Below are 24,705 nucleotides of genomic sequence, written 5' to 3'. Positions count from 1 at the left end.
CAAAGGAGAGTGCCACTTTTGTGGTAAAGACGGGCATTGGAAGAGGAACTGCAAGGAGTACCTAGCCTCCCTCAAGAAGGGAAATGGCGGTGCTTCAACATCTGGTATGTTTTATATTGAAATAAATACAGTTTCACAGTCTGAATCTTGGGTACTTGATACCGGATGTGGATCTCATATTTGTACAAATATGCAGGAGCTAAAACAGACCAAGGAACTAAAGAAAGGAAGCATAAACTTGCGAGTAGGAAATGGAGCAAGAGTTACCGCCCTCGCAATTGGAGATTATGTTTTGAATTTTCCCTCTGGGCTTGTAATAGAATTAATTCATTGTTTATACGTTCCTCAAATGTCTCATAACATTATTTCTATTATCCGTCTAGTTGACGACGGTTTTCATATTTCAATAAAAGACAAACATTGCGATTTTTATAGAGATTCGATTTTCTATTTCTCAGGAATATCACAAAATGGGATTTATGTCTTAGATGACAAAATTTCTGTTTTCGCAATTGATACCAAAAGACATAAGCTAGATAATTCAACTTACTTGTGGCATTGTCGTTAGGCCATATAAACAAGAGACGCATGCTAAAGCTACATTCAGATGGGCTTATAGATCCAATCGATCCCGAATCATTGGAAACATGCGAATCATGTTTAAAAGGTAAAATGACAAAGACACCCTTTAGCAATAAAGGTGAGCGTGTATCAGACACTCTAGGACTTATTCATTCAGATGTATGCAGTCATATGTCAGTCCAAGCAAGAGGAGGATTCAGATTCTTCATAAGCTTCATAGATGACCATACCCGATATGGTTACATCTACTTGATGAAGCACAACTCAGAAGCTTTTGAGAAATTCAAATGCTTCAAGAATGAAGTAGAAAATCAATTAGGAAAGAAAATAAAGACGCTTCGATCTGATCGAGGTGGCGAATATCTTTTAGATGATTTTCTGAATTATCTAACTGAATGTGGGATATGCTCACAATGGACACCTCCCTATACACCACAACACAATGGTGTATCCGAGAGGAGAAATCGTACCCTACTAGATATGGTACGATCCATGATGAGCATGGCTTTACTTCTAAAGACGTTCTGGGGCTATGCCTTAGAAACTGCCCTATTCACTCTAAATCGAGTACCAACTAAATCCGCTAGTTCCACACCATATGAATTGTTTGTTGGTAGGAAACCCGTGTTTTCATTTATGAGAGTATGGGGTTGTTCAGCATTTGTCAAACGCATTGCGTCCGACAAACTAGATTCGAAATCTGATAAATGTTTCTTCATTGGATACCCTAAGGAAACTATGGGATATTACTTCTATCATCTAGATGATCAAAAAGTAATAGTAGAGAAAGAGTTTCTCGAAGAAACACAAAAGGGAAGCATGATTGAACTTGAAGCAATTTGTACGGAACTTGTGACGCGTCTATTTGTGTTGGCTCATTATTGCCGAGATAATGGTTTACTTCTTCACATTCACCGCGCAATGCATGAAGTTCAAGAAGAAGAAACATCGACTGAAACAACAGAGGCGGTTGAGGTACCCAAAGAAGTCCCATTAGATGAGACTCCAGTGCCACCTATTCGCAGATCACAAAGAGTTTGTGAAATCCCAATTAGATATGATTTTCTAGTGGGAGATGATAATGAGGTTCCCGTGTTAGATGACGAACCCGAAAACTACGAAGATGCTCTTACTAGTCCAGATTCTAAAGCATGGCTTGAGGCCATGGATTCTGAAATGGATTCCATGTATACTAACCAAGTGTGGACTTTGGTTGATCCACCCGAAGGGATTAAACCCATTGGGTGCAGGTGGATCTTCAAAAAGAAGACTGACGTGGATGGAAAGGTTAGCACCTACAAAGCTAGGTTAGTAGCGAAAGGGTATCGTCAGAAGCAAGGAATTGATTATGACGAAACTTTCTCTCTTGTGGCTATGTCCAAATCAATCAGAATCATGCTTGCTATTACCGCTCACTACGATTATGAGATTTGGCAAATGGATGTGAAAATAGCTTTCCTAAACGGAAACCTGCTTGAGGATGTATATATGATGCAACCTGAAGGTTTCATATCAAATGATGCAAACAAAGTTTGCAAACTTCAGAGATCCATTTATGGACTCAAGCAAGCATCGAGAAGCTGGAATAAGCGTTTTGACGAAACCATAAAACAATTTGGTTTCGAACAAAATTGCGAAGAAGCTTGCATTTACAAGAAAGCAAGTGGGAGCTCTATAGCATTTCTCATACTATATGTGGACAATATATTATTAGTGGGAAATGACATTGCTCTAATACAGTCGGTAAAAGTATGGTTATCTGGTAACTTCTCAATGAAAGACATTGGTGAAGCAGCTTATATACTTGGTATAAAGATCTACAGAGATATATCGAGAAGACTGCTTGGTCTTTCATAGGCTACATACATTGAAAATGTGCTAAATCGGTTTAACATGCTTAAATCGAAACGAGGTAACTTACCCATGCTACATGGAGTAAAGTTAAACAATCATCAATGTCCTAAAGCCGATGATGACAAAAGATGCATGGCTGTAGTCTCGTACGCCAGCGCAATCGGTTCGATTATGTATGCTATGCTATGCACTAGACCTGACGTAGCGTTCACATTAAGTATAACGAGTCGTTACCAAAGAGATCTGGAAGACGAGCATTGGATTGCCGTCAAGAACATTCTTAAGTACTTGAGAATAACTAAAGATATGTTCCTAGTGTACGGAGAAGGTGATCTGAAAATAGAAGGATTTTCATACGCAAGTCATCTCACAGATGAGATTGATTTTAAATCCCAATCAGGATACCTGTTTATCTTGAATGGGGGCGCGGTCAGTTGGAAGAGTTCCAAGCAGGGAAGCGTAGCTTTCTCTATGACCGAGTCAGAGTATATCGCTGCTGCGGAAGCAGTAAAAAAAGCAGTTTGGATTAGAAAGTTCATTACAGAACTTGGTGTGGTGTCTGACATTGTCAATCCCATTACACTATACTGTGATAACAATGGAGCCATTGTGCAAGCAAAGGAACCACAGTCTCATAATGCATCCAAGCATTACCTAAAGCGATACCATATCGTAAGAGAGATTGTGGCTAGAGGAGATGTGAGAATAGAAAGAGTACCTCCAGAGGACAACGTTGCAGATCCGTTGACAAAGCCCTTAACCCAGAGAGTACATGATCGTCATCTAACTTCTACTGGGATAAGTTTTAGAAATAACTATATAAAGGCAATCCCTTTTACGAACCAAATAAAGTCTAATAAAAGGAAATCCGTAAGTTTGTTTAAAATGATCATAAAGTGTTCATACAAGCATGAAGTGAGACTAAACTTTATAATAAACTAATAAACTTAAAACCACCCCAAGTCAAGTGATATGCCCAGGATTGACATATCACTGTTGAGACTTGCATGTAACAATGTCTTCTGTCCGACAGAAAGATGATCTCACAAGCTTCATATATACAGATATCTGGACAGTTACGTGGATCCAATGAAAGGGAGTTCATTAGGATTGGGGATCCGATTTGAGATAATAGGATGGGTAGATTCATCCTTGTCACATGTTCATCTCATTGGTATTAATAGGTATAACTAATCCTCAGACTCAAAGGAATGTTAATTGGTCATTTTGAATTACTGAATGTGAGACTTTGATCCTATTGTAACATGATCCTTAACAGAGATGACTCTGGGGTGTGAACAACAAAGGTTGGGTGTCACGGGAGGTAATTTCAGGATAGTTATACATTGGATTGAGAATTTATCACTCCCGATAAATGGGAGATACATCCAAGGATCGCTTGTGAAAGACTCGACTCTAAATCCTTGCAAGGCGATAGCTTAAGACTTGAAATGCAGATTTCACTTAACCTATCTATTTGAGTTGACTCGGCCTATACAAGTAAAACGAACGTCTCGCTATATGTGACTTGACATCATCCATAGTCATAAGATTCAGTTCAAGGATGTAGTTGATAAAGGATCGAATTATACTGTAACTAATGCGGAAAGGTTAACGACAGAATCAACATGTCTTCTTACGGCTCTGCGGGAATGATTACAGACTTGCTAATCACATACTCTGTACATCATTCCGTTATGCAAAGATTAAATATAATTCTTTTAAAATTAATTTAATAGTTGCATACGGCCAGAAGTAATAGGAACCTAATGGGTCACACATAAGACTTGGAACCTAAAAGAGAGATAGATGTTAATTAATTGATGGAAGCCCAATTGAGCCCAATGAGGCCCATGGACCATGGGGGGGGGGTCGAAATTCATGTATGATACATGAATGATTAATTTGATTTTAATCAATCCTGATTAGATTAGGATTATGAATTAAATTAATTAAAAGATAAATAAGTTAGGAGTTTTAATTAGATTATAATACTCCTATTATTATCCAATAAGGTTATTATTATTATCCTTAATATATTAGATATATAATGAGATAATAATTAGGAATTCTATTCCGAATTGAATTCCTATTCAGTAACCTAATTCTATCTAACTAAGGATTAGATACAAGAGATTATAAATACCCCCCCCCCCCTATATAGGAATTTCGGCCAAGACAAGCAAAAATCCCTAGAGTAATTTTCGAAATCTACTATAGTGCAAGAGAGAGAATATTCGACCCCAGTTCGAGGACGAGATTTTCTACGGCTTCCTTCCGATGAATTGATTTCATCTATTTCTTTTATCCTTGACCTTGTGTTGATTAATTAGAGGCAATCTATTTTGGCTTTTATTCAACGGTTGATTCTAACTTAATCTTCATGTGTTTTATTTTGTGCTTGGGAACTCGGAGAAGAGTTGTGGGCACTTCATTAACAACGATAGATTGATCATCAAAAGGTAATTCTTCTTATCCCTCTTTATATGAAATAACAATTAACGGATCCTAGGTTTAATGGAAATAGGTTAAAATTTTTATATTTCCGCTGCTATACCTTAGCCTAATTTCCAACACAACGGACAAATTCAAGATTCAAATCATTTCTGCTTCAGACCTTAACTATAAAAGGACATGATTATTCTTGGATCAAATGCCGAAACACAATAAGAGAAAAATATACAAACAAAGCACATCAAAACAAAAAGAGATCTTACACCAGCCTTCTATACGTGTGTAAAAGCTAGATTGATTTTGTAATCATCTAAGGTGTTCTTCATCTGAAAAGAACAAACTTGTATCAATTGTAAATTGAGAGTGTTGTGCTGAGTACTTGGTTTTAAGTACTCAGTGGTAGAGAAATATAAGTGTTCGGTTATAGCACTTAGTAGGAGTTGAGTAGACGAATAAAGGAAGTTACTCTTGCATATTCAACTGCCTTGTAAACGGTTTGTGCTCTACCTTTAAAGAGCTCAGTATTGGATTTAAAAAGCCCAGAGGGACTCTGGGACTGGACGTAGGCGGAGAGGCCAAACCAGGATAAGTCGTACTGAGTAATCTCTAACTCTCTCTCAATATATATATATCTGTTTGTGTTGCTTGTTATATTTACTTGGTATATAAATTGGTTAAACTGACACTGAGTAAATAAGAGTGCTGAGTTGGAAGCTGACCACAAAAGTGTCAATTCTCAACTCATATGTAAAACAGTTCTAGTCAACATCTGACTAACGATGTCTTACGCTACAATCGGCCGTGCTGACCAAAGATGAGTTAATAAACTCGAGAAATTATATTAAGTCAGCATAATTAAAACGAAAAAGTTATATTAGTTCCTAACCCCCCCCCCCTTGGAACTAATCACATGGGACCAACAAGTGGTATCAGAGCCAAAAAGCTCACTACTCAAATATTTAACAATCTTGAGCTGATCCCGATAAATGGATGAGAACAACACTCATTTCCTTCCCGGGAACCAAACAACACAGATACTCCCTGAGGGATTATCAATTAGTCGACCTCCCATATTCTTTGGATCAAATTATACATTCTGGAAGAATAGGATGAAGAACTTTATTCAAGCCATAAACATGAGTGCATGGCTTGCAATAGTTCAAGGCCCATACGTGCCATACAAAACTGTTGACAATGTGAAAGTTGTTAAGAGTGAAATTGAGTGGTCAGAAGATGACCTTAAAAAATTGCAAAATAATGCTTCGGCTATCAATATGCTTCACTGTGCATTAGATGCTGCAGAGTATAATAAAATCTCAGGTTGCGAGTCATCACATGAGATTTGGAAAAAGCATGAAGTAACCTATGAAGGTACAAGCAAGGTCAAGGAATCAAAGGTGAACCAACATATGAGATTATACGAGCTGTTCGAGATGAACGGCAATGAGGACATCTCAGGAATGAACGCTAGATTCACCAACATCATAAATGAGCTAAAGAGACTCGGCAAGAACTTCACTGAAGAAGAGCAAGTGAAGAAAATCTTAAGAAGCTTACCAAAGAGCTGGCAAGCTAAGAAAATGGCTATGGAGGAAGCTCAAGACCTGACCACATATAAATACGATGAGCTAATTGGATCTCTGCTGACTCATGAGATCTCTATGAAAATTTTTGAAGAAAAAGAAAAGTCAGACGACAAGAAACAAAAATCACTTATCATGAAAGCTGACTCAACCGAAGCTGACTCATCAGATGATGAGGAAATGGCCATGTTCACAAGGAAGATGAAGAAGCTGTTCAGAAAGAATGAAAAGAACAGCAAGAGGCCATTCAGAAGAGGCAACAGGTACAAAGCTGAGTCCAGTGACAAATACAAAAAGGACAGCTCCAATCCTGTCACGTGTTTTGAGTGCCATCAAACTGGGCACATTAAGTCAAGCTTCCCTAAACTAAAGAAAGACAAGAAAGGAAGAAAAAAGGCAATGGTGGCCACATGGAGTGACAACGATGAGTCAACATCATTTGAAGCTGATGCCACCGAGTCAGCAAATATATGCTTCATGGCCGATGACGGTGCTGACCACACACGATCTGAGCAAGCTGACCTCTCTGAAGAATCTGAATAGGAGGAATACTCAAATGAGGTAACATCCTTACACTTGCTTAGAAATGAAATGATTAACGCCCTGAGTGATTTATATACACTGACTAAAAAGTGTAATAAGAAAATAAAGGCACTCAGCAGGCGGTGTGACGAGATTGAAGAGGTCAAACTTAGTGACCTTCGCTAGCTTCTCCAAGACAACTCAACTTTGCATAGAAACATGGAAATTATGCACAAGTTTATCTCGGAAGTCCAGTCAGATTCAAAGAAACTGAGAAAGGATGTCACAAACCTACAGAACCAAATAAAAGGCTCAAATAAGTCCCATGAGGAGTACTCAGGTACTAGTCAGCATAGACAGTTCACTCAGTGTGACTGCTGTGGGAAAAGGGGACACACAACAGATGTGTGTTGGTATAACAAGCGGATTTTCCAATGTGACTTTTACGGAAAAAAAGGGCATACCACTAAGGTATGTTGGCATGCTCAGCACAATGGTGCTGACAAAAAACAAAGTCACCCTAAAAGGGTAACTCATTGTGACTTTTGTGGTAAACAAGGCCATGCCATAAAAGTATGCCGTCACAAATTAAAACATGACTTTGCACCTGTCTATGCTAACCCACGAGGACCCAAAAATAATTGGGTACCTAAAGATGAATGATTTAAAATGCAGGTGAGCCTGAGATGCGTGGAGAAATCAAAACTGTGGTATATTAACAGCACATGGTCGAGGCACCTGAAAGTTTAGGGTCAAAGTTTAGAAATTCAGCGCCCAATAAGCTTTGTGCTCTAATTGAACAGGCAAGTGACAAGATTTCCCGAAAACTAAACGGTAGGGGGACATTCCTATGGGAGTCTTGAATGCTATCCGGTATGCCCAAAGAGCATCGTCCAGTTTAAGACTCCAATCTTTTCTAGCATTCCCCACCGTTTTCTCAAGAATGCGTTTTAGCTCTCTGTTTGACACTTCTACCTGACCACTTGTCTGAGGATGGTAAGGTGTTGCGACCCTATGGGCTACGCCATACTTTTGGAGCAATGTGTCAAATTGCTTATTGCAGAAATGGGATCCCCCATCACTAATGATAGTCCGGGGGGTACCAAATCTGGTAAAGATATTCTTTTTCAGGAATTTTATCACTACTCGAGCATCGTTTGTGGGTAAGGCTTTGGCCTCTACCCATTTAGAGACATAATCAACCGCGACAAGAATTTATTGGTTGGTGTATGACATAGGGAAAGGTCCCATAAAGTCTATGCCCCAAACATCCAATAGCTCACAGACGAGTATGCCTTGTTGAAGCATCTCATTCCTCCTAGAAATATTCCCTACTATCTGGCATGCAACACAGTATTTAATATAACTATTGACATCACTATGCATTTGTGGCCACCAAAGCCCACTTTGGAGAATTTTTGCCACTGTCCTGTCTGGCCCAAAGTGGCCGCCTGGTTCCCTAGAGTGGCACATTTTAATCACTGACTCTACCTCCTCCTCAGGTATACATCTCCTAATCATGCCATCGGTGCAGAATCAAAATAAATAAGGTTCTTCCCAAAAATATTGTTTGCTTTCAAACAAAAACTTACGTCTTTTGTTTGCATCTAAATCAAGAGGAAGAATGTTACTGACTTTGTAGTTCGCGATGTCTGCAAACCAGGGGAGAGTTTTTACCGAATATAATGTTTCATCTGGGAATACCTCCTTGATTGCCTCATGCTCTAAGGATTGCTGATCTGACTCTAACCTGGATAGGTGGTCCGCTATCACGTTTTCCACCCCTTTCTTGTCTCTGATCTCGATGTCAAATTCTTGGAGTAGTAAGATCCAACGGATCAGCCTAGGTTTTGCATCCTGCTTGCTCATCAGATATCTCAAGGCTGCATGGTCAGTAAAAACAATTACCTTAGACAGCACCAAATAAGATCTAAATTTGTCAAAGGCAAACACTACGGCTAGCAATTCCTTTTCAGTTATTGAATAATTCTGCTGTGCATCATTTAAGGTTTTGCTAGCATAGAAGATTGGGCGAAAACGTTTATCTACCCTCTGCCCAAGATAGGCTCCTACAGCCAGATCACTGGCATCGCACATTAACTCAAAGGGAAGGGACCAATCCGGGCTTACCATAATGGGTGCTTCAATTAATTTCTTTTTCAGTAATTTAAATGCAAGCATACATTCTTCATTGAAATTAAAATCAGCATCTTTCAGTAATAATTGAGTGAGTGGTTTAATGATTTTTGAAAAGTCTTTAACGAACCGTCTATAAAACCCCGCATGTCCTAAAAAGCTCCTAACCAATTTCACATTGGTAGGAGGTGGCAGTTTTTCAATTACCTCAATTTTTGCCGGATCGACCTCGATCCCTTTTCCCGACACCTTGTGTCCTATTACTATACAATTTTGGACCATGAACTGGCACTTTTCCCAATTAAGTGCCAAGTTCTTGTCTTCACAACGTTCTAAGACTCGGTCCAAGTTTTCAAGACATTGGTCGAAAGTAGGTCCTACAACATTAAAATCATCCATGAAAATTTCTAGGAACTCCTCGACCATGTCAGAAAACATAGCCATCATACAACGTTGGAACGTGGCAGGGGCATTACACAATCCGAAAGGCATACGCCTATATGCGAAGGTCCCATAGGGGCAAGTGAATGTGGTTTTCTCTTGATCCAAAGGGTCCACAGGAATTTGCATATAGCCGGATAGCCCATCTAAAGTACAGAAAAATTCATGCCCTGCCAATCGTTCCAACATTTGATGAATAAATGGTAAGGGAAAGTGGTTTTTACGGGTGGCCTCATTTAATTTCCTATAATCTATGCATACACGCCAACCCGTAACCTTTCTAGTTGGAATTAATTCCCCTTTTTGATTTTCCATTACCGTTGTTCCCCCTTTTTTGGGCACGCATTGAACCGGGCTTACCCATTGGCTATCAGAAATCGGAAAGATGATACCCGCGTCGAGGAGTTTTATAACCTCGACTTTTACCACCTCTTTCATATTAGGGTTGAGCCGTCGTTGAGGTTGGGCGGATGTCTTGATCTCTTCCTCAAGGAAAATTCTATGCGTGCAGATTTTGAGGTCGATGCCTTTGATGTCGTGGATCGACCATCCAAAGGCCCCTTTATGTTGCATCAGCACCTCCACCAATTTTTCTTCTTGTTCAACTGTCAACAAAGAAGAAATAATAACGGGTAAATTTGTGGGAGGTTGAAGAAAAACATATTTCAGATTATTGTGTAAGGGCTTAAGCTCCAATTTTGGAGGTTCCTCTAACGAGGTTTTAGGTTTAGGTTTGATCTCACGATCAAGGTCCTCTTTGTTGAAACACCTTTCCACAAGATTTTGATTTGACAAAATCATCCATGATTAAGAGGCAATTAAATTTAGATGCTTTGATTTAATTGTACTAATATGTTTGTTAAATCTTGAGTGCAAAAATATATAAAATAAAAGACAGGACAAAAGTCAGCACAAATGAAGCTGAGTAGAAAAGAACTCAGCATGACAGAATAGAAGCTGAGTGGAGTTAAAACGAAGCTGACTAAAGCTGAAGACCTCTTCAAAAGCGGTTAAACAAAACGGAGCTGACCTTGAAGGAACTCAGCATGAACCATGAACATTCGAAAAGAACAAATGAAGCTGAGTATTCATCAGGACAACATGAAGGATCCGTTTTACTAAAAGACAAAGTCTGCCAATCTTCTGCACCAATAATTGGAACCTCGAAGATACCTAAGAAGACTGATTCCGAGAGTCATGGGACGTTGGATTATTGGAAACAGACAACTGTCACAGACAAACAAAACAGAGCTAAAAGACAACCTGACGCCTGAAGAAAAACAGAAGCAGGGAATGGTGGGCAGTCTGAAGATTTCCAAAAAATATTCCCCAAAAGAGCCGTTTTGGTAGCAACGGTCAAGACATTTTAAACGATCATATCCACAGGATTTAGCCTATATAAGGACAATCGAAGAACCTAAACATTCACGGTGAACTGATCCATCAAAAGAAAAATACAAGAGAGAAAGTCTCAAAAGCACTCAAATACAAAAAGAATCTTACACCCACGTTTTTATTCTTGTGTAAATGCTAGATTGAGTTGTAATCATCTAAAGTGTTCTTTAGTTCAAAAAGGAACAAGTCTGTGATCAATAGTGATATTGAGAGAGTAAAGCTGAGTGCTAGGTTGTTAGCATTTCAGTAGTAGAGAAATCTAGGTGCTGGGTTGTAGCACTTAGTAGGAGTTGAGTAGACGAATAGAGGAAGGTACTCTTGCATATTCAACTGCCTTGTAATTGGTTTGTGCTCTACCTTTAAAGAGCTCAGTATTGGATTCAAAAAGCCCGGAGGACTCTAGGGACTGGACGTAGGCAGAGAGGCCGAAGCAGGATAAGTGATACTGAGTAATCTCTGAACTCTCTCTTTATATTGAATGTGTTGTTTGTTAAATTTACTCAGCATATAAATTGTCTAAGCTGACCTTGAGTAAATAAGTGGTGCTGAGTTAGAAGCTGGCATTTAAGAGTATCAATTTTCAACTCACGTGAAAACAACCTTAGTCAACTCCTGACTAAAGCTGTCTTCAAATATATCTCACCAAGCTGACCAAAATCAGAGTTAATAAACTCCCAATATAACTTCTGGTCATCTCAGTTAAAACGCGAAAAAGTTATATTAGTTCCTAACCCCCCCTTGGAACTAATTATCAGGGACCAACACTCTTTTCTACCCTTAACCCAATAACATTTTTAAGGTGGGAGATCTTCAAATGGTTCATTCGAGTTTTTACATTCCTCACCACCTAGACCGAGTTCTAAAGAGGCATTTCTTATGTTAAGGTCAACTTCCTCAATACATTCATCTATTAGCGCATCTACAAAGTTACAACTTTTGGAGCGTTCTTGAGGAAATTTCATAGACTCATAAACGTTAAATGTTACCTCTTCGTCCTACACCCTTAGGACCAATTTACCTCGATGGACGTCTATCAGTGTCCTACCGGTTGCAAGAAACGGTGTCCCAAGAAGAATGGGGACGGAGTCATCTTCTTCCATGTCGAGGACCACAAAATCGACCGGGAAGATCAGTTTGTCCACCTTCACCAATACATCTTCAACTATGCCTCTAGGCCGTGCAATCGACCTGTCCCCCAGCTGCAGTGTCATGTTTGTCAGTTTAGGCTCTCCGAGTCCCAATTTCCTAAAAATTGATAAAGGCATAAGATTAATACTTGCTCCTAAATCGCATAATGCCCTATCTATGTGCATGTTGCCTATCCTACATGGGATGGTAAAGCTCCCTTGATCTTTAAGCTTGGGGGGTAATTTATGGGTGATTATGGCCGAGCATTGTTCTGTTAAAGCCACTATCTCATTTTCCCCAAACTTTTTCTTTTTCGACAACATGTCTTTAAGAAATTTTGCATAGTTCGGCATCTCCTCTAGTGCTTCCATTAATGGAATGTTTATTTCTAATCTACTAAGGATTTCCGAAAACCGAGCAAATTTCTTATCTAGGTTGGCCTTTTTCTGCTTCTGAGGGAATGGTAGTTTTGGTGTATAAGGCCTAACTACTTTTTCTACAGCTACTTCAGGAGCTGGAGTTTCAGATGCGGGACCGGGGTTGCTTACCACTTCCGGTTCCCTACTTACCTGAGGTGACGGATACGTTTGCGATGGAGGTGCCACGAGTGTGTCCACTTCCATGCCGCTCCTTAGGGCGATGGCATGAATCGGCTCTCTTGTAAGAGGAACGCCTTTTGGCATTCCCTTTCTTCTTGTCTGATTATGGCAAGTTGGTTACTCAGGGTCCTGCATGCCTCCTCGTTGGCTGCCAGTCGGACGGATATCTCTCTTAAGAGGGTCATTATTCCTTCTGAGCACTCTGTTTGCCTGCCGTAAAAATCAGAGTTAGAATGTGGACATGGAAGGGTATCCATGGGTGCCATGTAGGGCGCCGGTGGATATCGTGTATGCTCCTTATCGTAGTAGTTGTAAGTTGAGGGTTCAGAATTATACCTTTAATGATTACCCAAATAACTTACATTCTCACCTCTAGGTACGTAATAGTTGATGTGGCATACCCTACCGGGGTGATTCTGGCCGCATCTCTCGCAAAATGGTGTCCTTGGTTGGTTATTATGGCTGTATGAAGCCACAAGGAAATCCATTTTTGTGTTGAGATCGTTCATGGACGGATCTGACGCTCTGTTGTCCATAGTTGCTGGAAGAACGATTTTTATAAGTACAAGTAATGTTACAGAATTTAAGTAATCAACCAGTATATATATAAACAAGTATAATGATATTAACAAAGAATATATTCACAAAGAATGCCTAAACTAACAAATCGACCTTTGGTTCGATATTGCAGAAGAAATAAATCCCCGGCAACGGCGCCAAAAACTTGATGCGTCCCCACCTAAGGTTGAGATGAGAACTCACTAAGGGATAAGTGTACCCCGTCGTTATCAAGTAATAAATTTCTGGTTAAGTCCAGGTTATCATCCACAGGATTTATTTCTGCAAGTACCGAGCTACTCGATCTCGGAAATTATCTAGGCTTAGGGGGTTTTGAGTTTGTTTTGTTAAATTAATCTACTCCTAGGTTGAATTATACTACTCCTAACTAAATTATCCGATTCTAACTAAGTTATTCTACGCCTAATTAAGTTACTCTACCCCTAAGTGATCTTTTACCAATGCAATTAACCGAAGGAACATGAAGGGTTACGATGATAACGAAAATAGATAATTTAAACAATTGAATTAAAACCTAAGTCACTTGTGTCCGAGGTGATTAACCCGACCTATCCTCCTAAAGTCCATAGTTCGTGATTCCCTTGTAAGGCCGAAACTCGCTCTAAGGCTCAGTAATTTGGGCTTAATCTTCTATAGGGTCGTCAATCCTATAGGCACTGACTATGTCAGATTCAGCTCGCAATATGTGCCAACTTGATTTTGGGATTATCGAATGAGTTAAACCAATCAGACAAAGCATAAGACAAAGATTAAAGCATTAAAACAATTGAATAAACAAGAACTATAATATATATCAAAGATGGAAACATTGTCACGAAGTTACAATAAACCTAGAATTCATAACATGTATCAGAGGCTAGACAGAATGTAAAAGAAGGAAAATCCCTTTTAGGGAACCTGTCTACCAATGCAGGCGTCGTTCTAGGACTTAAGGATGAAGCTTGAGCAATCCTCGGTGAATGGAGCTTCGGAGGTGTCTTCAATGGAGGTTTGAAGGATATGGAGGAGGTGGAGAGGATTTCTCAAGGTGAAAAGCTAAGTAAATTACAAAAGATAAAAGATGTTTAATTTACATTGGAAAAACTCTATTTATAGACGCGGCTCGGCCCTCTTTTTGACCTATTTTCGTGTCCTTATTGGTGTAGGAAGATGTGGGGTCCATTGTGGCTTCGTGGGGGCGGAATTGGTCTTTTTGACCAATTCCCGCAGGTCTGCTCGCCGAGCAGGGCAAGCTGCTCGGCGAGCAGGGCTACTCGCGACGAGCAGGCCTCCAGGGGCCTGCTAGGCGAGCAGAAATGGCCCACGGAGGCCCGCTCATCGAGCGTTTTCGCCCGGCATGCCCTCGAAGCTTGCCAAATGTTGTCGATGTCCTTTTTCGCCCGAATTTACACCTGCGCACGTACATAAACTCCAGATAACATTAGTCCAAAAGCTAAATTGATCATTCAATCGCTTATTTTGAGCAAACGCTTCGTTTGGTGCGACTTTTGACGGACCAAATAGCTTCAAAAGATAACGAAATTATACTATGCATGCTATTTCGGCCATAATTGCCTAGATTGATCATAAAACGAGCCTAAACAACGAAAAATGAATAAAACGTTTCCAATTCCTAACTAACTCACACAAAAGCATTTAAATGCGAGAAATGCTCGCTTATTAACTAAATAATGCTAAAACCCGTCCTAAAACCATACCCAATGATAGGGGTTTTTGACCCCTATCACGGCCCAACCACTGTTTCTACAGGACGTTTTCCAGTATCCGTTTGAGGATTCGTCGCTTGATCTTTCTTGCGTGCTTCAGCCTCCAGAAACTTCCTACGCTTCTCTGTAAGAGCGTGATTGGCCTTAGATAAACCCCTGCCAAAGAAAACATTAAAGTGATCAAAGTTCACGAAGAAATGAAAGGTACCTTGGTCAAATTGCGTAATCTTTGAGTAAATGAATTGATCCCTTCCCGGCGAATCAATGGAATATCACTTATTATGAAAGCTAAGGCATCCGCATATGTCCATGCATCCGCCTTGATCTGCTTCATGAGCTCCGCCACCTTCTCATCACTATCCGTTAAAATTCGCATATCGCCCGTCATATGTAACGGCCTGGGATTCCAAAACGAAGGAAAACCCAGTGGTTCCCCATCTTTTATCTTCACGTAGAAGAATCTCTCATCCCAGCAATGGACATTGGACATTTTGTCACTAAAGGGCGAATATACTTCGAACTTGGCGAACGTGAGATAGGATTCGGACTTCCGTTTTGATGGTTTGTGAAAAGCTCTAAAGATACGACCCATATATACCACTCCTAAATTTGAGACGAGGTAGCAGTCTAAAGCGATATCTAACCAGCACTTGGGATGTAGCTGGCTGACCGTGATGTCAAAGTAGGAGAGGATGTCCGCCATCATCTTCGGAAGAGGAAGTCGGAACCCTCTCTCCACGTGACTGCAGTATAGTGTAAGGAAACCGTTAGGCGGACAGGAAGGACGTTGATGAGATGCGGCAAGCTGAGTCTCATAGTTCTTGATCCATGGAAAGCGATTCGCCAGATCCACTAGATCCGCGACGCTCATACGAGACGGAGTAGACTCCGCTCGGGGATTCTTTTTCCTAGGAGGAATTGAAGAAGAGGCCATTGTCCCCGGAAACCACCTAGATGCACCGGCCGGAGCGGCGCCAGAGACAGAAGTAAAAAGAATCGGGTTCCTAGTGGAACGAGTTTGATAGTGATTACGCGCCGAGTCACTAAACCCAGCTAAAACAGAGTTAATCGTGCCCTCGGAAGAAGAAGAGTTCTCCGATGACGAAGTAGTCCAACTAAAATCGACTTCTATTTCGGGAGAAGAGGTTGAATTAAAAAATTCTGAAGTTGATCTAGAAGATGAAGACGAACTTCTAAACAGCCAGAGAAAAGTTAAACAAAAGAAAATGAACTTACATGAGAAATCGGAAGCTTGGTGCGAAACTCTGAAACATTCCCGGAAAAAGCTTCGAGCAATAGAGAAAAAACGAAGAAGTGAAGAAGAAAGGGAAAGCGAAAGAGGAAGAAGAAAGTTTTCTCCTTTCTGGGACAGTGCGTCCACTACATGTGTCATTCATCCATTGGCATTGAACAGTGTGCTCATTAATGCAGGTGTTTATGACGGCGCGCGGAAGCTCAAAAGCCCTAAAGGACTTTAAGGACATTTTGGGGGGGCTTCTGATAACATCGAGATATTAACCCGAGGACTAAAAGGGATATTCACCTCAAGAACGCCGCGTAGTGATCCCCAAAGGGGAGCTGGCAGGCGGATCTCCACGGACCTGCTCTGAGAGATCCGCTGGTGGACCTATGAGGCGAATCTCTTCATTCACCTGATTCGCCACTATAACGGCTGGCCGCCGACTCGTCCATAAAGATCATTAATGAGTTATCAATTAGCTAACTGCCAGGTTAAAGATAACTCGTAACCGCCATTAATGGGGCATTAATGGAGACTTTCTAGTTACCTGAAGGTTACAACTTCTCAGCTATATAGCCTGATTCCCTAGGCTATCAAGGTACACATTCTCACAACCTTTGTCAATTCAGTTTATTTCCTTGATTCATCTTACTGACTTTGGCATGGGAGCTTCCCCCCGTCGAACCCAACAACGCCCCCATAGGGACGGAAGTTGATCAGAATTTCTCTACTTGTTATCAGAAAGGTTTATAAGGATAAGACCTTTTGGGATGTGAAGGTTTCAAATTAACTATTCTTACGCACAAAATTACATTTTAATATAAGTTTTCAATGTATATATTTGTTATGTATCCCCAAAATAGAAAAGGGAAATCAAAAAGAATTTGAGAGTTAAATTTAAGTTTTAGGATGTTTTAAATCTCTACTTTCGGATTGTAATAACCATAAATCCAACGGTGAATGACTAAATTAATTTGGTTATTGAGAGTCCAGAAAATTCTAATGGAGAAAGCATATATATCACACCATTCTATGAAAAGTGGCCACTTAGAATTTCTTACCTTTGTTCAGTAACTATTTATGTATCGGAGAGTTTAGTTATAGTGTTAGAGTTTCCAATTATTATGTGTTTGTATATCTGATCCAATCTTTATTGTGTTCATAGGACTTTTCATTTGGTTATGTGCATAATGCTTGTTATTGTAACCAGGGAAGTAAAAGTTGGCCATAAACCCACTTAAAAAAAGATAGAAGTATGGATTTGGTTAAAGTGGTGTTTTGATGACATTTGTCCTTATGGTTAGGGCAATGTATATGCAAGAATCATTAATGTGTACATATTTTTAAATTTGGCCAAATTTTTATATTCGTGTCGGTTTTTATGGAAATTTAACGACGTTTTAAAAAAAATGTAAACATGTTTTTTTATATTTATATTGTCTTTTATAATCACTTAATGACGCTTTTCATTTTTGTCAGAATTTTAAAAACTTTAACAACATATATGGAAAAAAATATCGGTATTTTTCTTTAAATTAAGGGCAGTTTAGAATTTGTATCATGAAAAAGTCTCTTAATATTTATTATTTTAATTTGATTTTTTTTTGTTCCATATTTAAAAATTCAACCACGATTTTTTGTTTGTGTCGTCTTTTATAATCAATTAATGACGCTTTTAATTTTGTATCATCATTTTTAAAAATTTAACTACATATTGAAAAAAACATCAATATTTTTATTAGGAAAAAGTACAAAAATAAACTTTGTGGTTACACCTGTTTTCGATTGCAACCTTGTGATTTAAAAATTTACAAAATAGTATTCATTCCGTTAGCAAACACATACCAAATTAACTAACAGTGTTAAAAGTTAAAAGGAAAAAAGTTAATTTTGTACTTATATTTGTTTATTTTATAAATTAACACCATTATTATCTAATTATCACAAACAAACCCCAAAATAAAAAATAAAAATAAAAAACACCATCTTCTCGGTGTCTCTTTAATTTCTTCTATTTTTTCTTCTTCCTCTCTCTTCTCTCTTTCTTCTTTATTAATTTCTCTCTCTAAAATCACCATCTCTTTCTAAATCTAATTTTTAATTAGCCTACCACTCTAAATATATGACCAAATTAACTTAATTTTTGAGGTAATGACATTCCATGATTCTAGGCTCCCTTTATGCTAGTGCATCAGCATTGGCAATTGGATTACAATAAAAAAAATTGGAGCATGATTTTTCGTTCAATCGTGCTTAATTAGTTTGCTATGTAAAACTGTTCTTTTGATCCAAAGCCACACACTTTTGCTATTTCATACCTCATTAAGTTTTGCAGGTTGTCTCCAAAAGAAGCCCAAATAGCTTCTGAAAGTGTCCAATTTGAAAACTCACAGAACCCTACTCAGTCAACAACTATGGATTCTCAAAACCCCAAATCTTCAAAATCATAAAAAAAAAAAAAAAAAGTTAAAAATTAGATTTAAAAATAGATGAAAATTCAATTGATTTTAGAGAGAAATTTACAAAGAGGAGAGAGAAAGAAGAAAAAAACGTAAAAAATTAAAGAGGTATGGAGAAGATTATGTTTTTTATTTTTTATTTTGAGGTTTATTTGTGATAATTAGATAATAACGGGGTTAATTCATAAAATAAATAAATATAACGACCAAATTAACTCTTTTCTCTTTGACTTTTAACATCGTTAGTCAATTTGGTATGTGTTTGCTAACGGAATAAACCTCAAAGTACGATTTCGCAAACTTTTAAGCCACATAGATATTGTTCGAAAACAGGTGTAACCCCAAGGTTTATTTTTGTACTTTTCCCTTTTTGTTATAATGAAAGACGGATTTTGTATTCTTGGTATTTTTTTTAATTTGAACATACTTTTTATTTTTGTTCCAATATTTAAAATTAGAACACTGTTTTTGTTATTATGCAAGTGTTTAATCTATATTCTCTGTGTTGTAACCGTTTTTTCTTTTCTTTATAAGGTTGTAATCTTTGTTTTACATTTATCTTTTGACGGACCCTAGAAAAAACAAGAAATAAGGACCATTTGAGAAAAAATATATTCACAAAAAGTACATTTGCTCACCCAAAATCAAAATAATGTTTTACAATTTCTTTACATTCAAATCTGTCCAAACCTTTTCGGCTTTGTTTATCCACATGATGCTTCGAACTATGGATGGGGAGAAAGCATGATGGATCCAGGACATCACCATGTTGTTGCAGCGCTCCCACTGGTTATACATGTTGTCTCCTATGGCTGGCGATGTGATCGTTCCATCCACAAAGGAGTATTTGTTTTTGGACATCAGCACAACCTTCACCGATCGAGACCATATTGATGATAGTTTGGCCCAGTAAGGACCTGAGAAACCAGAGCCAAAGATAGGGTTTCATTCTGTGGGGGATGGTATGGGCTGCTTGTGCTGATTAAGGGTACAGCCATTAGAGCTTGCTCTCAAATCTTTTAAGATGAGCAGAGTGGTTGCTCTGATACCATAAGAAAATGAATAAGGTAAAAACAGGAAACACTTTTTACTGTTTTGATTCTCATTAATTTAATAACCTATGAACTTACTTATTTATATTGTTCTTAGATTTGCTCACCAAGTAATGCAATTACACTAAGAAAATTAAAGGAAAAAAGGACAGCGACGCTTGGAGCAACCTTGTGCTTTGATTTTAGGGCTTAAAATGAATGGTTGGGATTTGTGATGGTTTTGACTGTGTGACTTACGGTGCACTATACCATGTGCTCTCAAGCTTCTGGAACATACTATTAGTGTGTTTGGGCACAATTGCCCCTGACTGAGTTGAGAAGATCAAAATGCCCTTAGAAACTCAAAAGTCTATTTCGGTCCGATAAAGACCAGTGGCATGCTTCTAGCTCTTCATTTGTACTTTGTGATTTGAGACTCTTCTTATTCTTCTCTTTCTCTTTTCCAGAAAAATAAGAACTCTTCCAATACGTCTCTGTATCTTGATAGATGACGACTTAATCTCTGTAAAATAGATGTGGCAATTTCTGACAGGAAAACACGATTTACCGAAACAACCTCACTTACACGATATGATTGACACGAAATTCATTTTTCTTTCATTTATATCATATATGACCATATGAAACATATATATGAGATATCGTGAATTTGACACAAAACCCGAATTTGCTACCTCTGCTGTAAAACTCCATGCAATTGTCGACTGTTACAACAAGACAACCAAAGTATTATGAATAAATTTAAACAATTATTGTCCTTGTGTTTCGCCTTATTCATATCCTTGATACTATTCATTTCTTATGGAATGGACCATTTCATGTTTCCCTACAATACTTAAAATATATATTCACGTGTATGTTACACTTTTAGTAAGTTTTATTGAATAATTGAGTACAATATCTTCTGGAATGGAATCAATCTATCAGAATTGTAGCATGAAGTTAAACATACAATCAGAATAATAATAGATTTACATAATTCGATGAAGCCATAGTTAGTAATCGAAAATTTGGAATTTTGTATTTGCCCATGTGCCTAGTTGATAGTTTTTCATATTAAAGAAGAAAGGAATAGGATGAAGCCATAGTTGGTTCAGATGCAAAAAATGAGAGCTCTTCTCATCTACTTATTAGTGTTATGGTTTTCGGTAGTATTACCGATGAAACCGTGGCCAAATGTTCTCGACCGGTGTAGAGAAAAGTGTGGAAATAGCGACAGTTTCTACCCTTTTGGGCTCGACGAACCCAGATGCGCCATCAACAACGGCACCTCTGATTTCCTGCTAAAATGTAACTTCACCACTTCTCCTCCGACACTGGTTCTCAGAGATAACATTACGATCGTTAATATGTCCATGGACGACGGCTTAATCTCTGTAAAACTCGAAGCAATTACAACCTGACAGCAGAAACTGATAATACCAACTCAGAAATAACATTGGGAGATAATTTCAGATTCTCCCACGAACACAACAAACTCACTGTTTTTGGATGTGATACAGCGGGTGCACTGACAGACACAGAAGAAAACTTTGAGACCGGTTGTCTGTCGGTATGTCATGAAGATGTAAGATTTGAAGAAAACGAGTTTTTTCTTCACTGAAGTTTTTTCTTCAAAGCAAATGGCATTATTCGAAAGTTCTCGACATAAATCCGTGTGGAATTGCATTCTTGTCCGATCAAAGGAGTTTTAAAATTGTTGATTTTAGCCTCTCCGATAGGCGGTATCCAGAAGAATATATGGAAGCAGAATCTGTAATTGAATGGGTGGTTGAAGAAAAGACATGCCAAAGAGCAAAGGATACAGGTACATATGCTTGTGGGAATAATACAGATTGCGTCTACTCCAAAAATGGAAAAGGATATGTTGCTTGTGCAAACCAGGATTTGCTGGAAATCCATATCTTCGTCATGGATGCCAAGGTCATAATTTTTCAGAAAGTGTAGATATATTCTGAAATTAAGTAGTTATGCTTATATATCTTTCATATGTTTTGTAGACATTAATGAGTGCAAGGATCAAAGCAAGTACCAATGCCACGGTCATTGCAGGAACACAATTGGGAATTATACATGTCAATGCTCTTTCGGAATGTCTGGTGATGGAAAAGTCGGCTGCCGACAATCACGCTTCATGGAAGTTTTCGTAGGTAATTACAACTTACTCTTCCAACTAACTCAATCACGTTAGATTTAGATTTATTAGAATGGCAGGACTAAAATTTTAATATGACTAAATCTAATACGCTGATTGGTAAATTTCATTTCATGAGTTATTGACAATGTGAAAACCACTGTGAGATTCTCCAACTCACTATATTCTTTTTTTTTAGGATAAGATACAAATTTTTATCCTTATAATTATTTGGTAATAGTAAATTTAGTCTACATATAATTTTTAGGAGCGGCCTCTTGCCAAATAAATTGGCAGGGGAAGGCTTGCGCCAGTACACCCTTGTAGTGGGACCCCTCCCCGGACCCTCGCTCAGCGGGGATGCGTAGTGCGACCGGACCGCTCTTTTTTAGAAAAAGTTGTGTGGAATGTACTAAAAATTAAAAGAGAGATATTAGAAGTTTAGGAGAATACTACACTTACCCCAAATCATATTATGCTAATTATGTGATGAGGGGACTAAGGAACTACAAATCAGACCTTTGAGCATTCTAAGAACTACACAGAATTACAGGATTAATTAATGTCACAAAATCTATCTTTTTAACATCAAAATTACTCAACTGTACATTTGATTTTTTTTTTTTTTTTTTTGTAGTCAATTGATCCAGATTTTGGCAATAACAGTTACTGAAAATGACACATAAGCCACATCTTTTAATGTGATTTAAAAAACAATTAAAAAATATCTAGTTTTGCATTGCTAGGTTTTGTTAATTTGAGAAATGGAAAAGGAGGATAGGACTGAAAATGACTGAGTTGGGTTTGGTATCATGTAAATACGTGTATAAAATCGAGCTTATGTGTGGTGTTCATGTATTTTCCAATTACTGTAGTTGTCGGAATCTGTGTAAATGGACTACATGAGAAATCAAAACTATAACAATTAAGTTTTATAGTATTAGTGTTCCATTCCTAATACTTGGAGAACCATTAATATATATAGAAGTAAGAGGCAATCCTCCAATTTTGAGATAGGTTTTAAAAGTAACAACATCCATATTTCACAATATATATGCTGATATGTTCTATGTGGTTTCGATTTATTGCAGTCGTAATCTTAGTGGTGCTAATTGGGATTATTAGTATCTTAATTACCATAATGTTGAACAAGCGAAGAAAACAAAAGAACTTCTTAAGGAATGGGGGAAAATTATTGGAGCACCAAAGAGTGAGGATTTTAGCGGCAATGAGCTAGCAAAGGCGACCAAAAATTACGACAAAAGTAACTTCCTCGGTGAAGGTGGCTTTGGATCTGTTTATAAAGGAAAACTTAAAGATGGTACTCAAGTAGCAATCAAAAAGCCTAAAGATTTTAATAAAACAATTATTAATGAAGATTTCCAGCATGAAATTGGGATTATTTCACAAATTAACCACAAAAATGTCGTAAAGATTTTGGGATTATGTTTGGAGACTAAAATTCCATTGCTAGTTTATGAGTTCATTTCAAATGGAAGTCTAGACCATTATCTTCATCATGAAACATCTATTCGGATAGTGAAAAGTTGGGAAAATTGCTTGAGAATTGCTGGAGAAGCTGCACTTGCATTTGAATATTTACATTCCCTCGCAGATCCGTCGGTAATTCATGGAGATGTGAAGCCAGCAAACATACTCCTTGAGGAGAAGTACACTGCAAAGGTTGGGGATTTTGGAGCTTCGGTGATAATTCCCCCGGATCATAAAATTATGGTTTCACAAATACGAGGGACTTTGGGCTACATGGATCCAGAGTATTTTACTACGGGTATCTTAACAGAAAAGAGCGATGTTTATAGTTTTGGAGTTGTTCTTGTCGAGCTTTTAAGGGGGGCGAAGCCAAACTCTGTGGCGAGATGGGGCGGAAAGAATACAATTCAGTACTTTCGGTCAGCGTTGGAAGATAATAGAGTGTATGAAATGCTTTGTTTTGTTGTGAATTCTGATGATGAGATGGAAGAGATTCAAGTGTTTGCAAATCTTGCAAACAATTGCATGAATATAATTGGGGATGAAAGGCCAACAATGAAAGAAGTTGTTGAAGAACTTGCCAAGTTAAAGCAGCAACATAACAAGACTGGAGAGAGTGGCCACTCTTCTATTGTTATGCAGGAGATTTCAAGGGATCAACATGATGAGAATGAAGAGACCGACTGCTCGGAGACTTTCTACACCGTTCCGCACCAATCATGAGATGACATATGTTCCCAGATCAATTCCTCCTAGACCAATCTTGAGGTGACATGCCACTTGTTTGATGTCTCAGTTTTTGAATGGTCCACGACTAGTTGATTGCATAATCTCATGGTTTCACAAATTCAGATTTGGAATTTGTAGAGGTTTATGTTTTCAAGTCCTATATAATTATTGTGGTTATATATGTAATGTTAATAAACTCAATGAAATGCTTTGTTTTATTGTGAGTTCTTGAGATGAGATTGAAGAGATTCAAAGTGTTTGAATGTTGGTGGATTGTTAAGAATATATCTCTTTTAGAAGGATTGTTTGAATGTTGGTGGATTTTAGAAAGATTTTATATCTCTTTTGTATTTATCATTTATATTTTTTATTATTTATCTTTGTATTTATCTTAAGAGTATTGATTGGATGGAGCTTTGGATGGCTTCACAAAGAAATGGTTAGTAAGAGTTAATGATAACTCTTGTTTGGAATGAGGGTAATTAGGTATGGAAATGTTTATTAGGATAAGACTGTTTGGGATGTGAAGGTTTCAAATTAACTATTATTATGCACAAAATTACATTTTCAAATAAGTTTTCAATGTAAATATTTGTCATTATGTATCCCTAAAAATATCTA

At 38.1% G+C, this 24,705-nt stretch overlaps 1 pseudogene; it reads left to right on the top strand.

Moving 5' to 3' along the window:
* The first annotated feature begins 1,320 nt into the window (after nucleotides 1-1,320).
* Nucleotides 1,321-24,090, top strand: LOC136208113 (putative wall-associated receptor kinase-like 16; annotated as a pseudogene).
* Nucleotides 24,091-24,705: the final 615 nt, after the last annotated feature.

The sequence above is a fragment of the Euphorbia lathyris genome, chromosome 10 (assembly GCF_963576675.1).
Source record: "Euphorbia lathyris chromosome 10, ddEupLath1.1, whole genome shotgun sequence".
Lineage (NCBI taxonomy): Eukaryota > Viridiplantae > Streptophyta > Magnoliopsida > Malpighiales > Euphorbiaceae > Euphorbia > Euphorbia lathyris.
This window is presented reverse-complemented; position numbering and strand designations above follow the sequence as displayed.